Source organism: Carassius carassius, chromosome 5 (assembly GCF_963082965.1).
Source record: "Carassius carassius chromosome 5, fCarCar2.1, whole genome shotgun sequence".
Lineage (NCBI taxonomy): Eukaryota > Metazoa > Chordata > Actinopteri > Cypriniformes > Cyprinidae > Carassius > Carassius carassius.
Window position 1 is genome coordinate 37,287,910 of NC_081759.1, and position 14,737 is coordinate 37,302,646.

The following is a 14,737-nucleotide window of genomic DNA, read 5'->3' on the forward strand; positions in this document are numbered from 1 at the left end:
CTGGGGTGGGGGGTGCGAGGTCCCCATTTGAGCTGCCTCAGTCACGACGACAATCACTGCTCGTCAATGTCAAAAAATGTTTGAGATTACCAATCAAATCAAAGTAGGCGGTTGTGAAGAAGGACTTGCTGTTACGGGGATTAGTTAATCAGCGGCTTCGTTTCGGGGTCACAGAGAGAACACAGTTTTAGCGCTGACAGTTTTTAGTTTCGTTTTGAGTTGGTCGTGAGATTGGCCGGTAAACGCATCGTAGATATTACTGAGGTGAATAGTTGTCGTCCGTGTCGATATCTGTGCATGTGTGCGTTCAGAGACATGTGAGTACCCTGGTGTAAATGTCTATGTATGTGTATTTCGGTGCATCGGGTTGTTAGGAGTTTATTCTGAGATACTCTATTGAAATGCAGTATGTTAGCATAAAGTTCGCTAGCATCATGTTAATGCCTATTAATATTAGTTTTTATATTAATATTGTGTTTGTGTGTTCTCACTTGACACTGTATAGTTATTATCTGAATGTAATTATGGTTGAGAAGTAGATAACTATGTTTTTTGGGTTGATAGTATTGATAACTAGCAGTATGAAGGCTGTTCTTTAATTCAATAAAAAGATAATGTGTTATCAGGTATTTTATTTGGTTATTTGATATGTATAAGCAGCTAAAGCTACTTAAAGGAAAATGTATAATAATTACAATTTATTAGCTTTGCTAATTGAATTCTGTCAGCACTGTTGTTTAATTGTATGCTGATATTTTCTTTCTTTTATTGTTTATTGTAGAACCACACACATACTGTACATACATGAAGACAGATAATCCTCTGCTGATTGTCAATAAACCCATCGAAGAGATTTACAGCATCCAATTGCATTCTTACCGATGCACCACAGTGGTCACTTATCCACAACTAGCTACAGTTACAGTCCTAGCTATCAAGTCGTCATTACAAAATTGGTCCTTCGAGCCGGATAGTTTGTGACCGCTGTGCGTGAGGATGTTCCCATATTCGAGAGAGGAGGCAACGCCACTTCCTGATACCCGCCCGAGACGTCAGATACGTCCGCCAACCTGGTTTGCTGACTATGAAATCTCCCTGCCTGTTGTGGAGAGACCCTCCCCAGCTGCAGCACTCTCCTCACAGCCTCACCATCAGATGCAGGAGCCCTACTACGGTGGTGACAGGATCGATCAGCTGTTAACATGCACATCCCAGCTTTATGATCAGTGGAACCAGACTGGTGCTCGCCCTAAGTATCTCAGAGAGTCAGCGTTCTCAGGACCCCATTATCAGAGCACCCCAGACCCACTGTCTCACAGAGTAAACTCAGGGGCTTCACCTGAAATATTAGATGAGCTGCAAAAGATTAGGGAGGATAACTGGAGACTTCAATTTATCATAATGGAGATGCAAACACAGCTTAGTTAAAGCAGAGGCCCAGATCCATCACACCACACTGCTCTCTCCCCCGAGGAGTACAGCCTGCATGCGCAGTCGGGAGTGCTCGCCGCGGCCATTAGCTCACCAAGGCCCACAACACAAGCTACAGTCCATAACACATTAACACCTGTCCAGGTACCCAGTGAAGTAGAAGTGGACGATGAAGACTGGCCCCTTCCCCCCCCCTCCAGTGGCAGATGTTGAGGAGAAGCCACAGCTATCCACTACCACACTGTCCAAAGAGTTATTAGCAGAGCTGATGACATGCCTTAAGAAAATGGGGATCACTCAAGAGCAGCTTCCTGGAATGCCGGCATTTGGCAACGATAATCGGGTTGCATCTGGTCAGATGGGGAGGTCACACCAGCCAACGGATCCACAAGTCCGTCCACAGATATCACCCCCTTTAATTCCTCATGAGCCAGGCGCAGCTAATGAAACGAGACACGAGGACTCTCACTCTTGCCAAAAAACAGAGTACGTATATCGGGGTCCGCAACCCACCATCCCAGACTTTAATAGAGGGGACCCACGCGAGTTTGCTAGGCTGAAGACCTCCCTGGAAAATCTCCTCCCCCACGATGTTACGGAGAGGTTTAAATATCAGATTTTAGTTGATCATCTCAAATTTGAAGAAGCGCTCCTTATCGCAGATTCATACACCAACTCTACACAACCCTACACTGACACTATGGCCTCATTAACAGAGCATTATGGGCAACCTCACCAGCTAGCATTAAGGCGCATTGCAGACCTGATGGAGGCGCCTAACATTCATAGTCAGGACATCACTGCCTTTAAAGGATTTGCTCTCAGAGTGAGAGCCTTGGTTGGCATGCTCGACCAGCTTGGAGAGAAAGGTCATATTGAGCTTCAGTGTGGGTCTCATGTCACTAGGCTTATGTCCAAGCTTCCACAAGACCTGCGGTCTGGGTTTATGAGATACCTACATCCCCTCAGCATCCGTGTCCCTACGCTATTAGACTTCGCCCGCTGGCTGGAGTTTGAGCTGCAGATTCAGGAGTATGGATATGAGTCCCGACCCAAAGAGAACCCAGACAGTAAGAGGGATAGACGGAATGACTCAAAGTTTGGCAGGCTAACCACAGTCCTCCATGGAGCTGAACAATCTTCTAGTTGCCCGACTGTCCCAGTATTCTCATCTACCAGTGCCAATCCACAAGGCAAAGTCGCCCTACCCTGTCCATACTGTACCAACGCCCTGCATTATCTGAACCAGTGCACTAACTTCAGCCGGTTAACCACTGAGCAGCGGAGAGACTGAATTAAGAAAAACAGGCGGTGCTGGCGTTGTGGGGGTGGTGTTAGCGCAGTGGATAAGACGCATGCCTGTGGTGTGGGAGACCCGGGTTCGAATCCACTGTGAACCGCCAGTGTGTCCCTGAGCAAGACACTTAACCCCTAGTTGCTCCAGAGGCGTGCGACCTCTGACATATATAGCAATTGTAAGTCGCTTTGGATAAAAGCGTCAGCTAAATGAATAAATGTAAATGTAGATGTCACCAGGCCGCGCAGTGCAAACTAAAGGCCAGGTGCAAGAATTGTTATGGCAGACATCTGGAAGCTCTCCACGACCTTAACATTAGACCAGCCATAGTGACATCAGCCACAGAGAACACATCATGCTTAGTGAGTACTGCTAATGAAGTTCTCTATCTGGATAGGCCGTCTGGCAGCAGTCAGGTGCTCCTAAAGGTGACAAAGGTTGTGCTACATAATGGACAGAATGCCATGGAGACCTACGCGATGATGGGTCAGAGCGCACGATGCTACTTCCAGCCACCGCTAAGGAGCTTAAACTTAAAGGGGAGTCAGAGAACCTTGCTTTAAGGACAGTGCACCAGGATCTTAGGGTTCTACAAGGAACTGTGCAACGTTTGACTGTCCCACACCGACTATGAGGAACATCTATAGTACACTGGCACGGCTTTTTGATCCGCTAGGCTTTCTCGTTCCCTTCGCCACGCGGGCCAAAATCATTGTGCAGCACCTATGGAACAAAGAAAGGGAGTGGGATGGGTCACTGCCAGATGATGCCATCAAGGCCTGGCTAACTTGGGAGAATGAGCTGCAACACCTTCCAGAGATTGTCTTGCCACGGTGCTACTCAAGTCCCCCTCTGGACCACCCCAGTTCTGTCAGAAGCCTCCATATATTCTGTGACGCATCTGAGAAAGCTTACGGTTCAGTTGCGTACCTTCGTACGGAGGGTTCAGGTGGTAAGGTGGAGGTGGCCTTTCTGACTGCACGGTCGAGAGTGGCCCCCAAGCGCCAGCAGTCGATACCTCGATTAGAGCTATGTGCAGCGGTGACTGGAGCTCAGCTAGCAGTGCTGTTGCAGCGTGAACTCACCCTGGTACTTCATGGAGTGGTGCTCTGGACAGACTCCACTACGGTTCTCACGTGGCTTCAGTCAGACTCTTGCAGGTTTAAGGTGTTTGTGGGCACCAGAGTCGCTGAGATCCAGGAGCTGACTGATGCCCAAGCATGGAGGTATGTGGATTCTGAAAGTAATCCCGCAGATAACATTACGCGCGGGAAGACCCTGAGGGAGCTGGCAGGGGAGAGCCGGTGGAACCATGGCCCAGCCTTTTTGCGCCTGTCACCTCAGCAATGGCCTACTAAGCCACAGGCTGAGCAGTTGGATGCCACAGAGCTTCGCAAGGCCACATTTTGCGGCTCCATCATCACCGTTCCTCTTCCACCCTTACTTGATGCCAGCCAATTCAATGGTTTCAGGAACATGATAGAGGCAATTGTGAGGTCCAGCCATGGGTCGGCAGGTAGTCAGGTAATGCCATCTGCACAAGACTATCAGGATGCTGAGATAGACCTACTGAGACGAGTTCAGGTAGACTGCTTCGAGGAGGACTTTCAACACCTTTCAGAAAGAAAACCCGTCCCTTCCACCAGCCGTTTGATTACATTAGCTCCTGAATTTGATGATCAACTGAAGCTGATTCGGGTTGGAGGCAGATTGCGTCGCAGTAATTTACTGGACACAGAAGCCATTCATCCCATAGTTCTGGATCCAGCTCACCAGGTAACTAAACTCATCATTCAAGATGCTGACCGAGACCTCCATCATCCAGGCTCAGAGCGATTATTTGCAGAACTTCGCAGACGATACTGGATCCTTCGAGGAAGAGAAGCTGTGAAGCGGCACCAGTACTCCTGCCCTGATTGTCGGAGATGGAGAGAGAAGCCTGCAGTGCCACAAATGGCAGACTTACCTCCCGCCCGTCTGCGGTTGATGAAGCCTCCCTACTTCTCTACCGGAATGGATTGTTTCGGGCCCTTCATGGTCAAAATTGGACGGCGTAATGAGAAACGTTGGGGTATACTATTTAAGTGCCTCACTACCCGAGCTGTCCACATAGACGTCCTGGCTAGTCTCGACCAGGATTCCTTCCTTATGGCCCTCCGCAGATTTATCTCACGCAGGGGAAAACCAGCAGAGCTTCTGTCGGATCAGGGCACACATTTCAGAGGAGGTGAGAGGGAAATCCATGAGTCTTTCAAGGCACTACACCCCACTTTACAGGCAGAACTGGCCAAACATCAGATCCAGTTTAGATTTAACCCTCCAAGTGCCCCTCACTTTGGTGGTGCATGGGAGAGGGAAATTAAATCTATCAAAGCTGCCCTGTATGCAACAATTCAGATGCAGACGGTGACAGAAGAAGTCCTGCGCACAGTCCTGATTGAGATCGAGGGCATCCTAAACTCTAAGCCCTTGGGGTATGTGTCCAGTGATGTCGCGGACCCTGACCCAGTAACCCCCAATTTGCTCGTGATGGGGCGGCCCGACCCCTCACTGCCCCAGGTGTTGTATCTTGAGTCCGAGCTGTTGAGCCGCCGCCGCTGGAGGCATACGCAGGTCCTTGCCGACCAATTTTGGAGGGCATTTATCAGGCACTATCTGCCGGCCCTGCAGACACGCACCAAGTGGCAGAAAGAAGTGGCCCCATTACAACCTGGTACTGTCGTCATGATCATTGATCCGCAGCTCCCAAGGGCGCTCTGGCCTATTGGTCACATCACAAAGGTTATCCCAGGTGCAGATGGGAGGATAAGGACAGCGGAGATCCAGGTGAACGACAGGAACTACATCAGGCCAGTTGCCCGTCTTGTTCAACTTCCTGCCATACCTGAGACAGCACCTGAGACCCGCAGTCCTTCTATGGGACAGCAAATTTGACTGTGCAAATTTGGGGGCGGCTGTGAAGAAGGACTTGCTGTTACGGGGATTAGCCAATCAGCGGCTTTGTTTCGGGGTCACAGAGAGAACACAGTTTTAGCGCTGACAGTTTTTAGTTTCGTTTTGAGTTGGTCGTGAGATTGGCCGGTAAACGCATCGTAGATATTACTGAGGTGAATAGTTGTCGTCCGTGTCGATATCTGTGCATGTGTGCGTTCAGAGACATGTGAGTACCCTGGTGTAAATGTCTATGTATGTGTATTTCGGTGCATCGGGTTGTTAGGAGTTTATTCTGAGATACTGTACTGAAATGCAGTATGTTAGCATAAAGTTCGCTAGCATCATGTTAATGCCTATTAATATTAGTTTTTATATTAATATTGTGTTTGTGTGTTCTCACTTGACACTGTATAGTTATTATCTGAATGTAATTATGGTTGAGAAGTAGAGAACTATGTTTTTTGGGTTGATAGTATTGATAACTAGCAGTATGAAGGCTGTTCTTTAATTCAATAAGAAGATAATGTGTTATCAGGTATTTTATTTGGTTATTTGATATGTATAAGCAGCTAAAGCTACTTAAAGGGAAATGTATAATAATTACAATTTATTAGCTTTGCTAATTGAATTCTGTCAGCACTGTTGTTTAATTGTATGCTGATATTTTCTTTCTTTTATTGTTTATTGTAGAACCACACACATACTGTACATACATGAAGACAGATAATCCTCTGCTGACTGTCAATAAACCCATCGAAGAGATTTACAGCATCCAATTGCATTCTTACCGATGCACCACAGTGGTCACTTATCCACAACTAGCTACAGTTACAGTCCTAGCTATCAAGTCGTCATTACAGCGGTTATGTTCACTAAGGTGACTCTTGATTGCAGTACCTCTTCCTATTTAATATGCATCATTTCCATTTATATGACAGGGTTCTTTGCTTTGCAGTTCGTTTTTAATGGACTGCATTCAATAAAGTTTCCCAGAAGGGGGCTCCATTTGCTTCTTTGGTTTCTGTAATTGAACACCTACAAACTTGAAAAACAAAACAAAAAATATAAATATTGTTTAATTTTTAACCTTTGTTCTTATATCTATTGTTCTACTTATTTATTTGTGCTATTTACACAATTTCAAAAAGGGCCCACGGGTACAACCTGCACCCCGCAAATGCCAGCAACGGCACTGAAAACACCTATCAACTTTGTTTTACCTGTTCTGCTCCCCTCAGAGGAATGTTCACGAAGGTATATTGCAGGTGTGATGTATATTTTATTGTTCACCGCAATTGTTGCCCGTGATTTTTTATATTAAGTTATCTAACTTAGTCTGTGGCATGATCAGTGATCGCTGCGTTTACAGTACACATCTTCATTCTGTACAAAAGTTTTCACCCTCTTAATGCATTTTTTCCTTCTAGAGCAACAGTGAGCGTTTTTACATTTTTGATTATATAATTATAGGATATATGATTACAAACAAAATTAATAGTAGTTATTATGATTGATGTGGTATGGAATTGGTAAAAGTGCTTAAAAAGTATGATCAGAATATTGACCTAATATTAATACACGCACTGTATATGCTTTTCCACATCATAAATGTTATCCATGGTGATTGGTATTTTTGATAAAAAAAAATTATTATTATAATTTTTACAAAATAAATGCAGTTTAATGAGTGACAGAGGCCATACAGTCTGTAGCACTGATAAACAAAAATCATCAGGCAAAATATATTGTTAATTTTGTTAGCATACCATTGAACATAATTTCATTGGTTTATAGTTCACAGCCATGGCTGGACTGGCCATTGGGCATACCGGGCCGACGTGCTTTTTGGGCCGATATCTCATACTCATACTCATACTTTTTTTTTTTTTTAAACGGCCCCATAAAATTTGTACATCGGCGGCCCATTCGTTTTGTTTTGTTTTGCTTTATTGGTGGCGCTGGGTTTGTGCCGGTGTAATGCATTGGTCAAAGTCAGTGTTAGTTTTTTCTTCTGACAGACCAGCCCATGAAACACGTAGATCAGTGGCCCATTGGCTCTTTTCTTGATTGACACTGGGCTGGCCCAGTCACAACTTTAAACGAGTGAGCGAGCGGCAGCAGTGTCAGTGTGTATCTGTAAAAAAAGATGGAGAAGAAACGCAAGGAATGTGCAGATAAATAGCGTGAAAAAATAGAACCAGGCCCTTAAAGCAGACACTGTAAACTGTGTCAAAATATATGTTTTCTGACCTTCATCAGCTCCTGTGGCAGATGATGATAGTGAGGACAGAGGATCAGGAGAGAGATGAGAAAGTGTAGAGCCTGCGGTAAGCATAACTACTTTCAAAACACTTGTCATGAGTGTAGATTATTTCCACATCTGCATAGTTGACGATTACCGCAATTCACTAGAAATTTAATAAGAGGCATTTGTAAACCATGTTTTCCGCCAAAATAAAAGCTTGATGCAGTTTGCGTCCAAATAAAAGATCATGTGCTTATCTCTTTCAAGTATAGAAATTGGTACAACTAATTAAGAAAGTTTCCTTCATTATTTTGTGCATTTGTTTTACAAAATATGGCTATTACTGTCATTGGATTAATATTATAACTATTCTTATGTATAGGTGTAATGTAAATAGACACTGTAACTAAAAGAGGTTTGAATTTTTCTTTGTTTAATTTGCACAATGAATATGGGTTGGAGCTTTTAATTTTGAACTCTCAAAGTGCACCAGATTAATGAATTTAACATTAAAATGCACAAAATTTTCTCATGGGGGGGCATGCCCCCGAACCCCCCTAGAAGGACCGAGGACACACCACCATAGTTTTAACAAAAATCCTGTAAGAAACACTGGTATTGCTATGCCAGAGCCACTTATAGCTTGTTTTAGGATTCACCGCTGTGGAGTATAGTTCAACTGTATTAATAAATATAAAATTTTGACTTATTTCATCTGTTAACTCTCACTCGTTCCTATACTCACTCATTACATGGCATTAGTGGTTTTAATGAATAGGAGTTGGTATGCATATAATTAAGGGCGTGCAAAGATGGGTGGTGTTTATGATCATATAGTTGTCCCAGTCCAGCCCTGTTCACAGCAAGTTTCATCTTTAAATGAAAATGTTCTTTGTTTATGTTATCCTCATTTAAGCACAAAAACAAATATAACCATCATTCATACATAATGCATGCATCAAACTAAACATTCCTCACTATAACTCATTTAATCTGTTAATTTTTATTTTGTTAATCAAATTTATAGGCTTAAAATCCAAATCACTTTCAGTTTCTATTTACAGTAAATGCAGCCAAATCTTGTAAGCATGTTATAAGCAGTTTCTGTTTCTGTTTACATAAAATGCAGCCTTGATCTTTTAAACTGTTTGTTTTTTGCTTATGCTAGCAGCATTTTTTAAAATCACCAATACATTTTCAGTTTTTAAACTTTGTTTAAAGATGATTCTTCAGCTGACAGAATGATTTGATGTACATTTTTCTTCAAGCAAAATGTGTGTAAAATGGCCATAAACAGGTTTTCTCATTATGTATCTATAAACTAAATCTTATTTGCATATTAATGTGTTTTTGGGGCAACATGTAATGAATGATTTGAAACCCCATAACATTTTCCTGAGATGTTGATTTAATCCAAACTGTTAAAAAATTAGTCAGATTTAAAAGGTAATTACAAAATATGATCATATTTCCATAACAGTGTCACTAAATTAATATCAGACATTTTTGAAGGCCAAGAAGAGGAAGCGGTCATGGTGAAACATCTTAACCTTTATTATCTCTGAAAAGCGGCATGAATAGCCTCAGAGAAATAAGATAAATATAGTAAAGTATTAATAAATTCTGATGCAATGAATAGATTATGATTTAAAAATGATCATACCTCCAAAACCATTTCCATTTCTGTCTCTTTTAAAGTGTTAACAGTGTATATAATTAGTTGTATTTATAGGGGTTATTATAGCACAGTTCTATAATAAGGGGGTTATTATATTATTATATTATCCATATATCCATATATATATATATATATATATATATATATATATATATATATATATATATATATATATATATATATATATATTATATTAATAAATATATTATATTATTATATTATCCCCCTGGACCTCACAAATTTTCAGAGCCTGGCTACAGCCATGGCTAGATGTATCTTTTTTTTTCCTTTGGTAGTTCGACAGTGTGACAAATGGATTTTAGGGATGTATAGTGCATATATATATATATATATATTTGTTCACATTTTACTATGTTGCAGCATTTTGCTAAAATACTTTAATTGTGTCAAATTTGACATAATTTATGCTAAAAATATGATGCAGAGCAACAACGCCATAAAGGCAGTTATGCCTTAACATTCAAGTTATTGGTACAAAAAGTTTTAGTCTCATATTTATATCATACAATATCACACAAGCAGGGAGAGCAGTATTACAATAAATAAAAGTTTCTATTGTGTTATATTTTTAAGAAACCTCTTATAATTTACCACCTTATATTTTAAACCTCTGCTGTCAGCTGTCAAGCTCCCATAACCTTGGTACAGTTGGTATTTAGTGCTCACCTGTTTGACATGCATTCCCCTCAGCATGTCACCATCATAGAAAGTAAAAGAAATGGACACAGCGACCCCATTGGAACTCAACTGAGACAAGTGAAGCCCATTTTTAGCACTTCCGTTTCTGACGCGTAGACTCAAACTAAGCTTGATGACGTCAGCAACCTTTCTGACAGATGTAAATCTTCTAGTAGCTGTGCGTGCAACTGCAAACTGCCATCGTTAATCTTGCAGAGACGGCGAGCTTGAGCGGGGAGTTCTTTGGCGTGAGTGAGCAGGAGTAAGTATTCTGATTAATTATTTTGTATAGTATTTTAAAATGGGCTTCTCTCTTGACGTCTCCCCGATTGCCTGCGAGCTTCTCCTCCTGTCTGTACGGTAATTTCTCTACTGTGCGACAGAGAGTCGAGTGGTTATGACGCAATCGTTAGCCTATTTTTACAAAAACTGTTTCTACGGGGCCATAATGTAACATAGAATGTAATGGAGCCCTTTATACATTGTCGTGTATCTTTAGAAATAAATAATGGACAAATGGAGTCTTTAAACGCCTCAGATGTAAAGTTATTCGCTGTCAAAGTGACGCCAAAATGAATGGGAGTCAATGGGATGCTAACGCAAGTGACGTTCTGCTACAAGATGGCGGCACGCAGCCGACTTCAACTTCCGGTCGACTTCCTTCCCGCCTGGGTCACCATGGGTATACAATTCCCCATAGCGACCGCTAGAGGGCACAGTTCGAAGTTCCATAGGAAGGGAACATCTCCCAAGAGGACTGGTTCCCTGAGATGGGAATGAGACACTGTCCTCTTTTCGCCATGTTTTGGACACGAGCTTCAAATTAAGAAGCGGATGATGTGTTCTCTTTGCGCTCTTTAATACTGTATTAGCGCCGGTTATGATGTCATAGGTTGTCGCTGACCAATGTAATTGTCGTGTTTAGACATATGCTTCAGACACTGGTCACGGCAAAGGCTTTCCCCTGATAGTGACCTCTAGAGGATGGTGTCTTGTTCCCTTCTCAGGGAACCAGGGTACATAACCTGAGATGTTACATACTTATTATGTGGAGAAGGATACATTACTGCTTCAACACTGACATTTCTTATCAGCTGCACAAAATGCCCGTGAATACAAATATTAATCCAGCAGGTGACAACATAAGCGAACATTAGCATGCTCATTTAACATAAAAAAAGAGATTAACAGATTAATTAATCATATCAGTTTTAACCTTCTTATAGTTCTTAAGACATCTTTATAACACACATAAAGTGCAAGTAAACAAGCAAAACTGTGATGAGAAAAATTTTCCCATTTTTCCCCCTCAGTGACGGGATGAATTAGCAACCAGAATGAGTAACAGCAATCATAATAGAATATGCACATTCGAATGAAAAAAACTTTACAAAATTGAAGTTTCTGGACCTCAGGCTAACCTTGTGAATGCATTTTCAGCTGACTGTCTAAACTTGATATAATCGATCACTCACTCAAAATACCTTAGAGGTTCGCGCCCCCTAGAGTTAAAACATAATACTACACCAAATATGCCTCCGTGTTTTTTGGTATACAACTCAAACTCAAAAGGGGTTGCATAATTAATTTGCTATGACAGAATGTCAGTGTAAAATTAAAAGGGATTACAGATCATTGTTTAACTGTGCTGTAAGGGTGGAAATTGAAACTACATCCATATAGTTTAATTGTTTCATATTTAGTGCATTCTATAATAAAAATAATTTTATTCTTATAACTTTTTTTTACAGAATAAATGCAGTTTAATGTGTGACAAAGAACAGTCTGTAGCACTGATAAACAAAAATGTGGTATCAGACAATAACTAATTTTGAAAAGGATGAGTGCTGTCCTTTATAATAGTTTACTCTCTGCTATTACAGCAAAGCCTGTAGATGTCCCTAAAGAAGGGTGGATGTCCAATAATCTTTTGTGAGATTTTGATAACCTTTTGCAGTGCAGCTCTTTCAGCCATTGAACAATTTCCATACCAGGCTGTAATGCAATGTGTAAGAATACTTCCTACCGTACAGTGGTAGCTTCAACAGTCTGGCAGAGAGATGGGCCTTTCTCAAAGTTTGGAGAAAGTAAAGTATCTGTTGGGCCTTTTTGACCAGAGCAGCAGTGTTCACAGTCCACTTAAGGTCCTCGCTACTATGGATGCTCAATAACTTAAAATTGGACCCTTTCTCCAACTCCTCTACTTTTAATTAATTTATTATTTTTAATTCTTTTTTATTTAAGTTCCTCTCGATGTCACCTGAAGTCTATGACTAGCTCCTTTCTCTTTTTGATGTTAAGAGACAAACTGTTGCCTGTGCACCATTCATCCAATCTATACACTTCATCTCTATAGACAACCTCATTGCCATTTGAGATAACCCCACAACTGTTGTATTATCAGCTAACTTAATTACTGTATAAGTGGGGTACACTAAAGTACAATCATGTGTATAGAGGGAGTAGAGCAGAGGGCTCAACACACATCCCGAACTAAGAGTCAGAGTTGTGGAGGTATGCAAGCACAATCTCACAATCTGTGAGTGGTTTCTGAGAAAATCCATGACCCACAAACATATTTGATTGCTGAGACCCAGGTCCAGTATCTTTGTGACCAGCCTGCTAGTAATTATAGTATTAAAAGCAGAGCTGTAGTCTACAAAGAGCATCCTTAATATAGCTCGACCGATACATCATTTTGCCGATATTATTGGCCGATATGAGCCTGTCACAGATATACGGTATCGGTGAATTTGACGCTGATATTAACTTTTTTTTTACAGAACATATAACGCAGATTAAATGCTTCTGAATGGTGTAATTAATTACGCTGGGTACACACCAAAATATTTTTTTACATCTTATAAGATTTTCAAAATGTGATAGATCACAAACATGAGGATAAAAAATCCTAGATTTAACTGTCTTGCTCCTTTAGTGTGTGGTGTGCTATGATGTGACAAAGACAGCACACCACACACAAACAGATTTTCAGCCAGAGTCTCGACTGTGAGCACAGGAAAACTCGCACAATCTTGCGAGACTTCAGAAAAAGCATTGCGGATGTAATGCAGGAAGAAATTGCAATGATAATGTTTGGAATGATTTCATACACGACATGCTGTATAAACATTCGTGCTGTTGCCACAAATCAACAAGCTGATCATCCATCTCTGCTGTCCACATCAATTTCACTTTGGGCTGCGCCATGACTGCTTCCGTCTTCCATTATCTCGCTTTCTGATTGGATATTGTTTAGTTTCACGTGATAATCTCCAGAGCGTGCGTGCGTTTGTCTTTTCGTGGTTCCCCCACACATCAGGTTTTCTGATCGTAAATATTAACCATATTGAATATTTACGATTCGCGATCAGGACGGCTCCGATGTTCTTCCGATCAGGTTCGGACACTCTTAACACACCTCACACCAATGGAAAATCTGATAAAACCATCTGTAAAACCATCAAGATAATCGGGACATAGCTAGGATTGTTGGGAGGGGGGAAATCACCCCAAAATCAGCCCGATTATCTTTTGGTGTGTACCCAGCATTAGTTTGTCCAGCAGAGACAAAGTTTGTCCATAGTTTGTCAATTGTTTGCCACTGGTGACCCAGGTCAATGTAGTGTACAGATGAGTGGATGAGCTCACCCAAATCCGCTTCCTCAAATTATCCACCCACACTTATATTTGATTGTCACATTACAATTATTATAATTCTTAGTTTTGCATGATGACATACTATGAATGGTTAATTTTTAACAACAGATTCAGTGATGTTAGAGGCTAGAGCAGATCTGTGCATCACGGCACGTTTCTGAAGCGCATTAAAGCCTGTGTTATGGCCAGCGGAGCTGATCCACTCAGTCAATGCTGGTGTTTATACTGGCCGCACCATGGCCCAGAACTCATGCTGATCCCCTTGGTCACATCACACAGCACAACAAAATGTAAAAGATTTCTATTGTATTTTGTCATGCTGTGCGGCTTGTGTCCGGTATAGAATAGAACCCATTATAATCAGTGATGTTGTCTACACTGGGGGCCTCATTCATAAAAAGTTGCATTTAAACCAAAGATCATTTCTCAAAAGTGTGTAAGTGCGATTCAATGAAAACAAATGTGCGCACAAAAACACATGTGTAAATGCCACCTAATTAATATCATTATCATATAAAAGAGCACATGCCAAAAAAAGCAGCAGCAGCCATAACATAAGTCTTAACATACAGCATATCTGTAACTTCACCAGAGAGCACTTCCCCTTTTTCCTCACAGCTCCAGATGGGTGGAAAAACACAATCCGCCATAATCTGTGTTTCAGCAACGGTTTTAAAAAGACCCCGCAGCAGGTGTCTGGAGACGGCAAGAGGAAGTCATGTCTGTGGCATCTCACCCCAGATGGCCGACAGAGACTGAGAGATGAAATTAACATATGGGAGATTCCTTCAGA